General features: G+C 42.8%; 1 long non-coding RNA gene across 1 annotated transcript; it reads left to right on the top strand.

Annotated features, from left to right (window-relative positions):
* The first annotated feature begins 502 nt into the window (after window positions 1-502).
* On the top strand, window positions 503-1,325 carry LOC123367121. The gene is made up of 3 exons (XR_006578316.1): window positions 503-547; window positions 657-901; window positions 1,110-1,325. It is a non-coding gene; the product is annotated as an uncharacterized LOC123367121 (long non-coding RNA).
* Window positions 1,326-10,102: the final 8,777 nt, after the last annotated feature.

Raw genomic sequence — 10,102 nt, 5'->3', positions numbered from 1 at the left:
ATGAAATAACCAAGGTCTCCTGCTTGCTGATTTAAATAATGATTACAATTGGTTATTAAATCACTTTGACTTAAATCAGTGCAGCCTTGTGCCCAGCATGGAAAAATCTGCCCTCACCTCAGTTAGGGTGTGTGTCTATCTGCACTTGGGAGCAGGGTTTGTAAAGGGGAATCTGTGCGGGCAGGAGATGTCTTCTGTGGCCTGTGCTTGCAGCACAGTATCCTAGCTCGTGACCCAGTCAGTCTGCTCCTGCTTTGCAGAAAGGAAGGACTCAATAGTTAGGACAGAGAACAGGTCACAGTATAGAACAAATGATTTTCCTTTTCAGAGACATGGCACAATTATTTGAAATTGTTCCTTATTATCCATTAAAAACAAGAATTCTCAATGCTGAGGCCACACCTCTATTGTTCTGTGCATGCTGTCCATTTCCTATCTCATGTGATTTCCTAGTGGAGTGGTGCCCATGTCACAATTGACATCATTGTTGGCACAATTAGCTGCCAGGCCAAGGACTGAATGGGGCATGGAAATTGATCAAGGGGTGGTAAGTCACAGGGTGGACACACTTTGACAGAACAGCAAGAATTGAAACCTGCCACATTTTTTCTATTGACATTGATAGTTGCTTAACCATCCTATTCCCTCATCTTCAGATACTGAGTGTTGACTATTGCCATGCTGCAGCTGGAAGAGCAGGGTCAGTGTCAAACTCTGCTCACAGGAAACACAGTCACTGTGAGAGAGACAATCAAACACAGCAATCATTTCTCAGGGAAAAAGGTGGAGAAGATAAATGGATTTCAGTCCCTTGGACTTCTAACTCCAGCAAAATGGCTTTGGGGCACCTAGCAGGGCAAAGAGAGAGCGAGACAGTCTGAGAGAGGAGGCAGCTTAGCAGGTATTATTCAAATGTTTGTATTAAGTGAACAATTAAAAATATAATTCACCATTTAAGACAAATATATTTGAAGAGCATCTACTGCATAATGTGGCAAGCAAAGGGGGCATAATCATGTTGATGGAGAAAGCACCAGAGACATACATACCAAATAATAATATTGATCATTGTAATTGATGGTGATAACAGGCTTCTGTTCTGTTTCCAGAGCCACAAAGGAAGCAGCCATAAGTCAGAGGAGAAGTAATTCAAGGGAAGAAGTTCTCTGGGTTTTTAAAATATCGAGGCTGAAGAATAATGGATTCAGTCAGGGAATAAACCTCTTTGCTGCACACAAAGCTATGAGAATTAGTTCTGCACCTGCCCAGCGACAGCACTCACTTTTCATTGTCTGTACCCCTTTGTCATTCCAAACGTGCTTATAGGAAACATCAAGAAAATCTATCAACATCATTATCAACACCAACAACATGGAAGTAAATGAAGGGATACCTCACAGAGAAGATACAGAGATAGTTTTGAATATTAAAAATAGTGGTATTTATAAAAAAGAGGGAGAGGGGAGTTGTCTCGTTATTCTATCCCTCTATCTCACTATTTCTGTGATTCCATCACTAGTATGCACTTTCCAGGATGGGTTGTGGTTTTGGTTTTGCTCTTGGCTTGTTGATCTTTGGGGTTTATGAGACTACCCCAGATGTGCATGTTCTTCTTTGCAAAACAAGATAATAGCTGCTTTCAGCAAGAGTTGCTCTATTCTGGGGTTGGGCTGAGGCAGTCTGGATAGATGAAGTGATTTACAGCCCTGAAAAGTTCTGTGAAGAGTGATTCTGATGTTTCTATGGCAGAGAAGAATTAGCATCTCTTTCTTTGCCTCTTTCACCTTGAAGTATACGACTGAGAATCAGATAATCTTGAGTTCTAATTCTGTCTCTTTCAGTCCCTATGTCCCAAGACAAATAACTTTATCTCTGCCTCAGTATTTCCAGTATTGCCAAAACAAAGACTTCAAAAATCACATACACGGTAAAAAATCAACAGGCCTTCATGACTTTTCAGCCAAAGTCACATGATTCTGGACCTGACTTTTGATTTTCAACCCTGAGCTCCCATTTGAACCCTCCTGGCACCCATTTTTGTGTGCATGTATGTTTCTGGATGAACAGTCTACACACATGCATCCTAGCTTTCCCCTCTTCCTTCCTTTACTTTACTTTCATACACCTAGTCCTTGTTGTGACATCTTTTCCCTATTAGACACGCTACTTCCCCTTCTCTCTGGTGCACTGCAGAGCCCCTTCTCCTCTAGCCTCTCATTCCAGTCCTCTTCTTCCCACCCACCCAGAAAAGCTTCGTGCCCTGGGCACCCAGTCCTCTTCTTCCCACCCCCTCAAGTAGGTTCCTTCCCCAATACTCCAAATACACCCCAGCCCTTGCCCAAAAGTCCTCTCCCCTTGCTCTGCCTCCTAGGCCTTTCCCTCTAAACAGGCCAAAGCTTGCAAGGAAAAGCTATAGATATTTCCTTTTCCTGTCCACTTCCCCCACTATCTTGGGCTGTATTTGGGTTATACCCTTCCTGTAAGTGCATCATAATAAAAGGGGTGAAGCTGCTGTTGTCTGGCTCCTCAGATGGGTGGAGAAAAAGAGGACTAGGGTGAACTCCCTTCCTGCTACATGTGCAACAATTGCTTACTCTGCAGCTGTTCAAGGCACTGTAGAAATAGTAGGAGGTCTGTTCACGAAGCAGGACAGCTGCCTCTGGGGGCCAGGACAGGAGACAAGACTGCGCCAGAATTCCCAAGCTGTCGTCAGTATTTCCCATGATAATTATTCCTGAAAATGGCTCTGGAAACATAGCAAAACTAATGGCAGTCCTGTAACTCCATCTACAGACTGGGGGTATTAACATTTATATACATCCCAGGGATATTGCAAATATTAATTGGCTAAGCATTTTGAACATGGAAAGTACTGTATACATGATCAATATTTTCTTTTTGAGGTCTAGAATCTACAGTGATGGGCATATTAGAAATTCATAGATAGACAGAAAGCTATAGACAGACAGATGGGAAAACTAGTCTTTTGCTCATACCCACATATTTTAAAATTTCAGTTATCTAAAATAACACTTTATTTTAAGTCCCTTGTCAGAGATTGTGTGTTCTGATCAGATGCTCAAATTCTGGTCTCACTGTTTAATCACCAAAGCATCTTTTAGCTGAGATATTCTTCCCATCATTAAGTAATTCACTGTAGGTAACGAAGTGAAATAAACCCCAAGGGAAAGAATGGTCTCAGAGGTGGGTCTTATTTTACAATAAAGGGCAGTGTGATTAGGTTTTATACTGTGCTATTTCCTTGTTTTTCTCTTTTGTTATAGCTTGTAGAAAGCAGAGACCGCAATATGTAGCTGTTGATCAATATGAAACTAATAGAGTAAAATGTCAAGGAGAAAATGATCTGAAATAATACTAAATTCCAACACCAGCGGTGAAAATCCCAGCACCTGAAAATGATAGCAATAGAACTAATAATTACTATTTAGTTTTAAGTAATGAAGCAAATGAAAATATAGAACCTGCTACATTGCCTCCTAAATGGAGCTTATTACAATGCTACTTGAATGTTTGTAAAATCTTTAATCAAAACATTTTCTCTTCAGGTCTTAATAACAGGCAGTGGTAGTTGCAATTTACTCCCCCGTTCAAAGGCAGAAAATGAAAGGGGAAAATAAAAAGCTCAATCATGCTTCAGCAACTCAACATGTGAACAAAAGTGGCTGTTTAAGTCAGAGGAGGCTGGTAGGGTAGAAAGTGGAAGAATTTCACCCCACGATTTATCCTTCAACCAGGTAAGGGCAGGATTAGCATGTGGGATCTCCAAAACAACTCTCCCAGTGAGAGGGAAATGCCACTCATCACTGTTTACAAGGCCTTTGTTCTTCTGCAAACCTGCACAAAGCAGAAATGAAAAGAGTAATTTGTGTTTCTCAAAAACAGACCGACACATTCTCATAGATGCTGCGAGGGAAAAAAAATCTTAAAAAAAAAATATATATATAAACAACAGGGAAAAGCATTTAGAGGTGAATGTTAATATATTCCACTCTCAATGGCCCACAGGATTCTCAATTCAGTTTTTTTTCACATGTATCTTTTGTTTCTGGAATTATGGTGCCAGTTTACTGGTTTGAGGCACAGTCATCAATAGGCGCAAATGTTAACCTTGAAACTTGAATGACAAAGTAAATCCTGTGCAAAATAGCTTCTGAGTGGCACATGGAGTAGACAAATTAACTTCCCTCCTGCCTATACATGAGCACCTCAAGTTCAATTTTCTACTTAAAGCTGATCATCTGAATGCAAAAAAATTCTTATTTTGCAATGTCCAAATACATTTTTTTAAAGCAAGAGATATTCATATAAACATTATTCTGCTGTGCAAAGAAAGGGATATTAATCCCCTCTGCTGGACCATGTAGCCTCATCAGTTATTAAAAAAATGATAGCTTGAAAATACACAAACCTCTTCATAACCGATATTAGATTAAGGTATTAAGGTATTAAGCAAAATATCATGAAAGCAGATGTTGTCAACAATCAGGCAATTAGTTACCTACAGTATATTGCTTAAAGGTAGTTAGCTTCTATTCCCCCTTCTGCAGCGGACCTGTGCAAATCTCACTTGGGCTCAAGATCCTGCTAAAACATGCACACTTGTCTGCATTTAGGCACATGAGTAATCCTGTTGAGTTCAGTGGGAGTACTCATGTGTTTATTTCTTTGCAGGATTGGGACCTTAAACTCTATTTCAGTGGCTGAGGTGGCATATGTTATGGCTGCTGAACTCTCTGCACAGAGATGAAATTCACCCTCAATACAGCTCTTAGAAAACGGCAAATTGGAAACTCTTGGTGATAATTTCTGGAAAATATAAATTGAAAGGAAGGCCCAGAGGATTTGGATTTGACTTTTGCAAAGGAAACTCAGTGAAGACTCACACTGCCTCTATGAAACCTGTAAGTACCATGCCCTTTGTACAGGTTGGTGAACAAGAGTTAAGTTCATTACCCAGGTAGTAAGTCATGGACATAGTGAGTTAGGAACAGAACCCAAAAGTTCTGACTTCCAGGTCCCCAGATCTAGGCAACACTGAGTTAGAAGCACACATTAAATAATATTGGGCAATGCCTAGATTTTTCAACAGCCAGAGGTTTTTAACATGAATTCAGCAAGAAACTAGGATCAGAATTTGTTTTCCAAATTACTTTACAGAAAAGAATGAATTTTTCCCAACTGAAGGTAAGTTAAAGGGAAAAAAAGCAATTAGGAAGACATTAGTTAAGTCTGAATATAAACCAGCCATAGAGACAGTTCTGGCTGCCAGGAATAAGGCCCTGGAGATCTATCAAATATCAAATTTTGAATATAGGCCCTTTAAAATGTAGGACCAATTAAAACTCCAGGCAGAACACAACTTAAAAGAGGCAAGACATTTCAATTAGCTAGAAAAATTTAAGAAAGGTTATCTGCAGTTAAAAGGACAGAATTCATTGCTACTTATACTGGTATATGGCAGATAGAAACGTGGGAGAAACAGTGCCAGGTCTGCATGGGATAAAAAGAAAAGTGAATCATAAATCTAACTGGCTACCTAATGAGGGGACATTCAGAAGTATTATATGTGTGCAGATAGTGTCAGTATAAAATCCGAGACTCAGGTGCTTACTGTTCTAAAAACAAAACTATTTTAGGGAAATGCACATGGACTGTGAAACTATCAAACACGTTCAATATATAGCTTGTGCTGTTAGCTCTGGTGCTTGAGCAGTAATGAAGAGGAGGTGGAGTAAATTGATTAAATGGAACACTTTTCCAATTTCCAGCACAAAGTGTAGGAGGCTGTAATGAGTGTTTAATTTAGAAGCATAATTTATCTGTATTTAATAATGCAATAATAGGTATAGATTCAAAGATATGAAGGCCAGAAGGGACCATTATTATAATCTAGTCTGACCTTCTCCCTTACAGAGGCCACAGAATTTTACCAATTAATTCCTGCATCCTACCCAATAACTTGTGGTAGAGCCTATCTTTTAGAAAGACATCTGATTTTGATTTAAGGACTGTTAGGCAGATCCTCTGCTGGTGTAAATTATCATAGCTTGTCAATGAAGGCAATGGAGCTATGATAAAATACCCTAGCTGCAGATCTGTCCATGCCCCTTAGTAATCTGGGGAAATGGTTTATAACCCTCACAGTTAAAAAATTGCATCTGAATTTTCCTAACTTCAACTTCCAGCCATCAGATCCTGCTGTGCCTATGAATAAATAAGTTACTAAAACGTTGTCTGTTGTGTAGACAGACATTCAGAACAAAAACCATCAAACAGACATGAGTTATTTATTTTAGGATTTCATGACAACTGTGAGAGTTGATATTAGCCTCCTCCTAAGAGGGGTGAAATTAATGTATCCCATCAGAGACTATTTAATTAAAAAACAATATTAAGAGGGATTGGCTAAGGTGTTGATAATGGAATACAGAGATTTTCAACTTCTTGGCCACCATTAGCAGCCTGGCCCAGCTCAAGAGCGATCAAAATTCATTTTTACAATCTGAAAGGTTACTGAGGAGCTTTTGTCCCAGTCCTTTCTTATGGTGAGCTGAGGATGAATTCTGGATCTGCTGCTCTGGGCCCTGGGCTGTGGGACAGCCCAAGATTCTCAAACAATGGATCCACAGAAGCAGGAAAGGAGTATCCACTCCTACAGGCAGTCACCCTGCATAGCTGTTTGCTTTTTGGGCCTTCTGTGGTACCAGGTGCCTCCCATCTGACACCATCCCCTCTAGCAATGGATTGCCTGTAGAAAGAACCTGAGCAGAAGGGGCAGTTGAAAAGGAAGAGACCTAGAGGTGTACCCTGCCTCTTTAAGTCAAGAATGAGACTGAGAGCAACCCACAGAAAGTAGGAGGGATGCAGCAGGCACGTTATTCCAATAGACTTGCAATGGCCCTGCTGAGGAAAATCCCTTCAGAAGAAGGTGAGGACACAGGAACTCAGCAAGGAAGGACCTGCCACTGCCTCCATACCTCATCAGGGAGAAGAGAAAGAGCCTGGAGCCAGGTACCTTTAGAAAAAAAGCAATGCACTTCTAGGAGACAGAAGATAGTAAGGGAACTGTTGATGGAGAAGGAAGCGGGTCTTTGCTTAGATATGGACTAGAGGATTAGGAGAAAGGGCTCCTGTTTGAAACTATGGAAGGAAAGAGAAGAAGCAGAGAGGTCCTTGTTTAGAGCCATAAAGAGATTAGAAGGAAGAATGTGCTAGGGAAGAACTGCTGTGCTAGGGATGGAGAAAGAATTGAATGGGTGGAAGCAATATGCTATATGCAGAGATGGGGATGGAGAGACAGCATTCAAGGGCAGTGTAGTTTGAGAGCATGGGACCTAAAATTTTGGAAGTGCTGGGCACTAGCCAGCTTTAATATGCCCCTGCCAGTCATTGATGGATATTAATGGTCAGATGTTAGGAAGCTTTCAGTGTCACTGGCAGGGCCGGCACTGGCTTTTTTGCTGCCCCAAGCAAAAAAAAAAAAAAAGAGGGGCGGGGCCACCAGAGCAGCAAAACGGGGGAAAAAACGGTGCGACTGAAGCGGCGAAGCGGGGGGGGGGGGGAGTGGAACACCGCACAGCTGGTGCGGCAAAGCCAGGGGGACACACGGCGCGGCTGGAGTGGCAAAGCCGAGGGGGGGGGGGACACAGCATGGCTGGCTGGAGCGGCAAAGCTGGCGGGGGGGGGAACAACACAAAAACGGCGCAGCTGGAGCAGCAAAGCGGGAGGGGGCGGGGGGAGAAACAACGGCGCGAACGGCAAAGCAGAGGAAAAACAAAACAAAAAACCCTACAGGGCGGCCGGAGCCAGGGGACTCCCTGTGCTGCAGAGTGCGCACCCGGTCTAATGGGGGGAAGGAGAGGGAGCGGGGGGGAGAGAGAGAAGGGGGGGCGGCCAGTGCTTCGTGCTGCCAGCCGGGAGGGCTCCGCTCCCCTCCTCCGTGCCGCCGCCACCCCCTACAGGGCGGCCAGAGCAGTGAACAAAAAAAAAAAAAAAAAAAAGCAGCTGTGCCGCCCTAGGTTTGGGCGGAATGCCGCCCCTTAGAATCTGCCGCCCCAAGCACGAGCTTGCTCAGCTGGTGCCTGGAGCCGGCCCTGGACACTGGGCATATTGTACCTCTTCTTTGAGTAAAAAGAGGAATTCTGTTCCCAGCCCTGTTAGTCCAGCACCTTTATGAGCCCTAAATTCCCTTGTAAATGAAAAATACAGCTGTTGAAAATTTTATGTATTTAAAGACAATTAGTTTCTTGTGTTCTTAAAAATGCTGGTGAGGTGGGTGTTTTTATGTGAATAGTTAAGCTTATTTTATGTATGTGTCTGCTCTTCAGTCTTTTGAAAATGTAGCTCACTGGGAGCATACTGGGAATGATCAATGATTAGGCAGAGGGAATTATTTCCTTTTTGTAACATTGTTGTGGGCAAGGGGGTTTCTTATATCAGGAGCCCCCGGTGGGAGAAGGAAACTATTCACAGTGGTTCTGGAGTTTCTGAATCTGGGAAGAGCACATCACCAATATTTATACTGAGGAGAAAAAGACAACTCCCTTTTATGAGAACAGGATTCACCATAGGCAAACCATAACATAATTCTACTGATATTTGGTTTTTCATAATTGTGTACATACATTCTCTCATAGTGCAAAGCACTACAGTGTCCCTTCACAATGAACAATAAAAATAACATTCAAGAATCATAGTCCAGCAGTCTTCATCACGCAGGCCTGAGACGTGTACCATACTGCAACCTGTCCAGACAACTTGGAATCCAGTTGCTGTTTCTCAAATGCACTGCTGTATAGGGGCCATGGAGTGGGTGATCAGAGCAAGGGTCAGAAGCCAGGAACCAGAGCCAGGATCACATCAAGGGTCAGGCTGAGGACTCATGCCAAAGGCTGAGCCAGAATCAGTGTCAGGAGTCATGCCGAAGGTCAAGACTGGAGTCAGAGCCAGAAAGCCTTGCTGAGTTGACCTGGAGTCAGGGAATAGTGCCAAGGGTTAAACCAGAGTCAGGAACCAGGGAACAGTGCAGGGTCAAGCCAAAGTCAGATAGCAATATCAAGGGCCAAACTTGAATCAGGCTGCAGGACAGCAGCAGATCAGAAGTTCACTCAGCTGCTCAGCAATTTCCTGTGCCTCCTGGTTTAAATGGCGCATCCAGGTCAATTAGTGGGGCTGAACGTCTGCTCCAATCAGGAGCTTCGTGAGCAGAGCCTCTCCTGGGCCAGAGTCCCACCAGCCCCTCTCCCCTGCTGGTTCTAGAGAGCTGTTGGGGGGTGGTTGAAGTCAGGGCACCACTTTGGGAACTGAAGGCCCAGGTTTGAGACCTGAAATCCTCTACATTTCCTCTCCAGCATCCACTGCCATATTCTTCATCCACTCTGAGGGGTGTGGCACCCCTGGTTAGAATTCAGAATTCCTTCTCCTAGGTGGTCTGCCTGCCAAGGCTGAAGAGCCCCACCTATCCTGAGAAATCTGGTTTCTTTTAAGGCACCAGACACTTGCCTTCCTCACCCCCCCATTTTTAGCAGTAACACCTCCGCCACATGAAGGGAAGTAATGGAGAATTTGGCTGACAGAGGCAATTGGTTTTGCTGGCCATTTGGGGTATTATAGAGGAGTTGGGAGCTTATCTCCAATCCCACCCCAGCTATGACAGCCCTTTTAGGAGCATTTAATAATTATTGTAAATACATATTTGTATTATAATAGCAACTGGAGGCTCCAATAGTCACAAGTTTTAGGATTTCCTTTCCCTAATCTGCAATAACAGTGTATATATTTAAATGTGCGTGTATGTAAAATGACCATTAAGGTTGCTGATTCTTTCATCTAATAAATTAAAGGCTTCACTGTTGTTGATAGAACTGATGTGTAGATTAATAAACCAAGCCAAAGAGTATTGATACATGGAATTGATGTCAACCAGGTTAGAGATGACAAAGGACACTATGCCTCAGTAATTTTTAGCCTAATCCAATAAAACACAATGAAAGCCATACTTGTGAATAATGACACAATGGGTCCCAATTGAAATATTAAAAGAAATGCTCCAAATTATGCATGCTTCCTCCCCACCAGCACA

The sequence above is a fragment of the Mauremys mutica genome, chromosome 1, assembly GCF_020497125.1.
Source record: "Mauremys mutica isolate MM-2020 ecotype Southern chromosome 1, ASM2049712v1, whole genome shotgun sequence".
Taxonomy (NCBI): domain Eukaryota; kingdom Metazoa; phylum Chordata; order Testudines; family Geoemydidae; genus Mauremys; species Mauremys mutica.
This window is presented reverse-complemented; position numbering and strand designations above follow the sequence as displayed.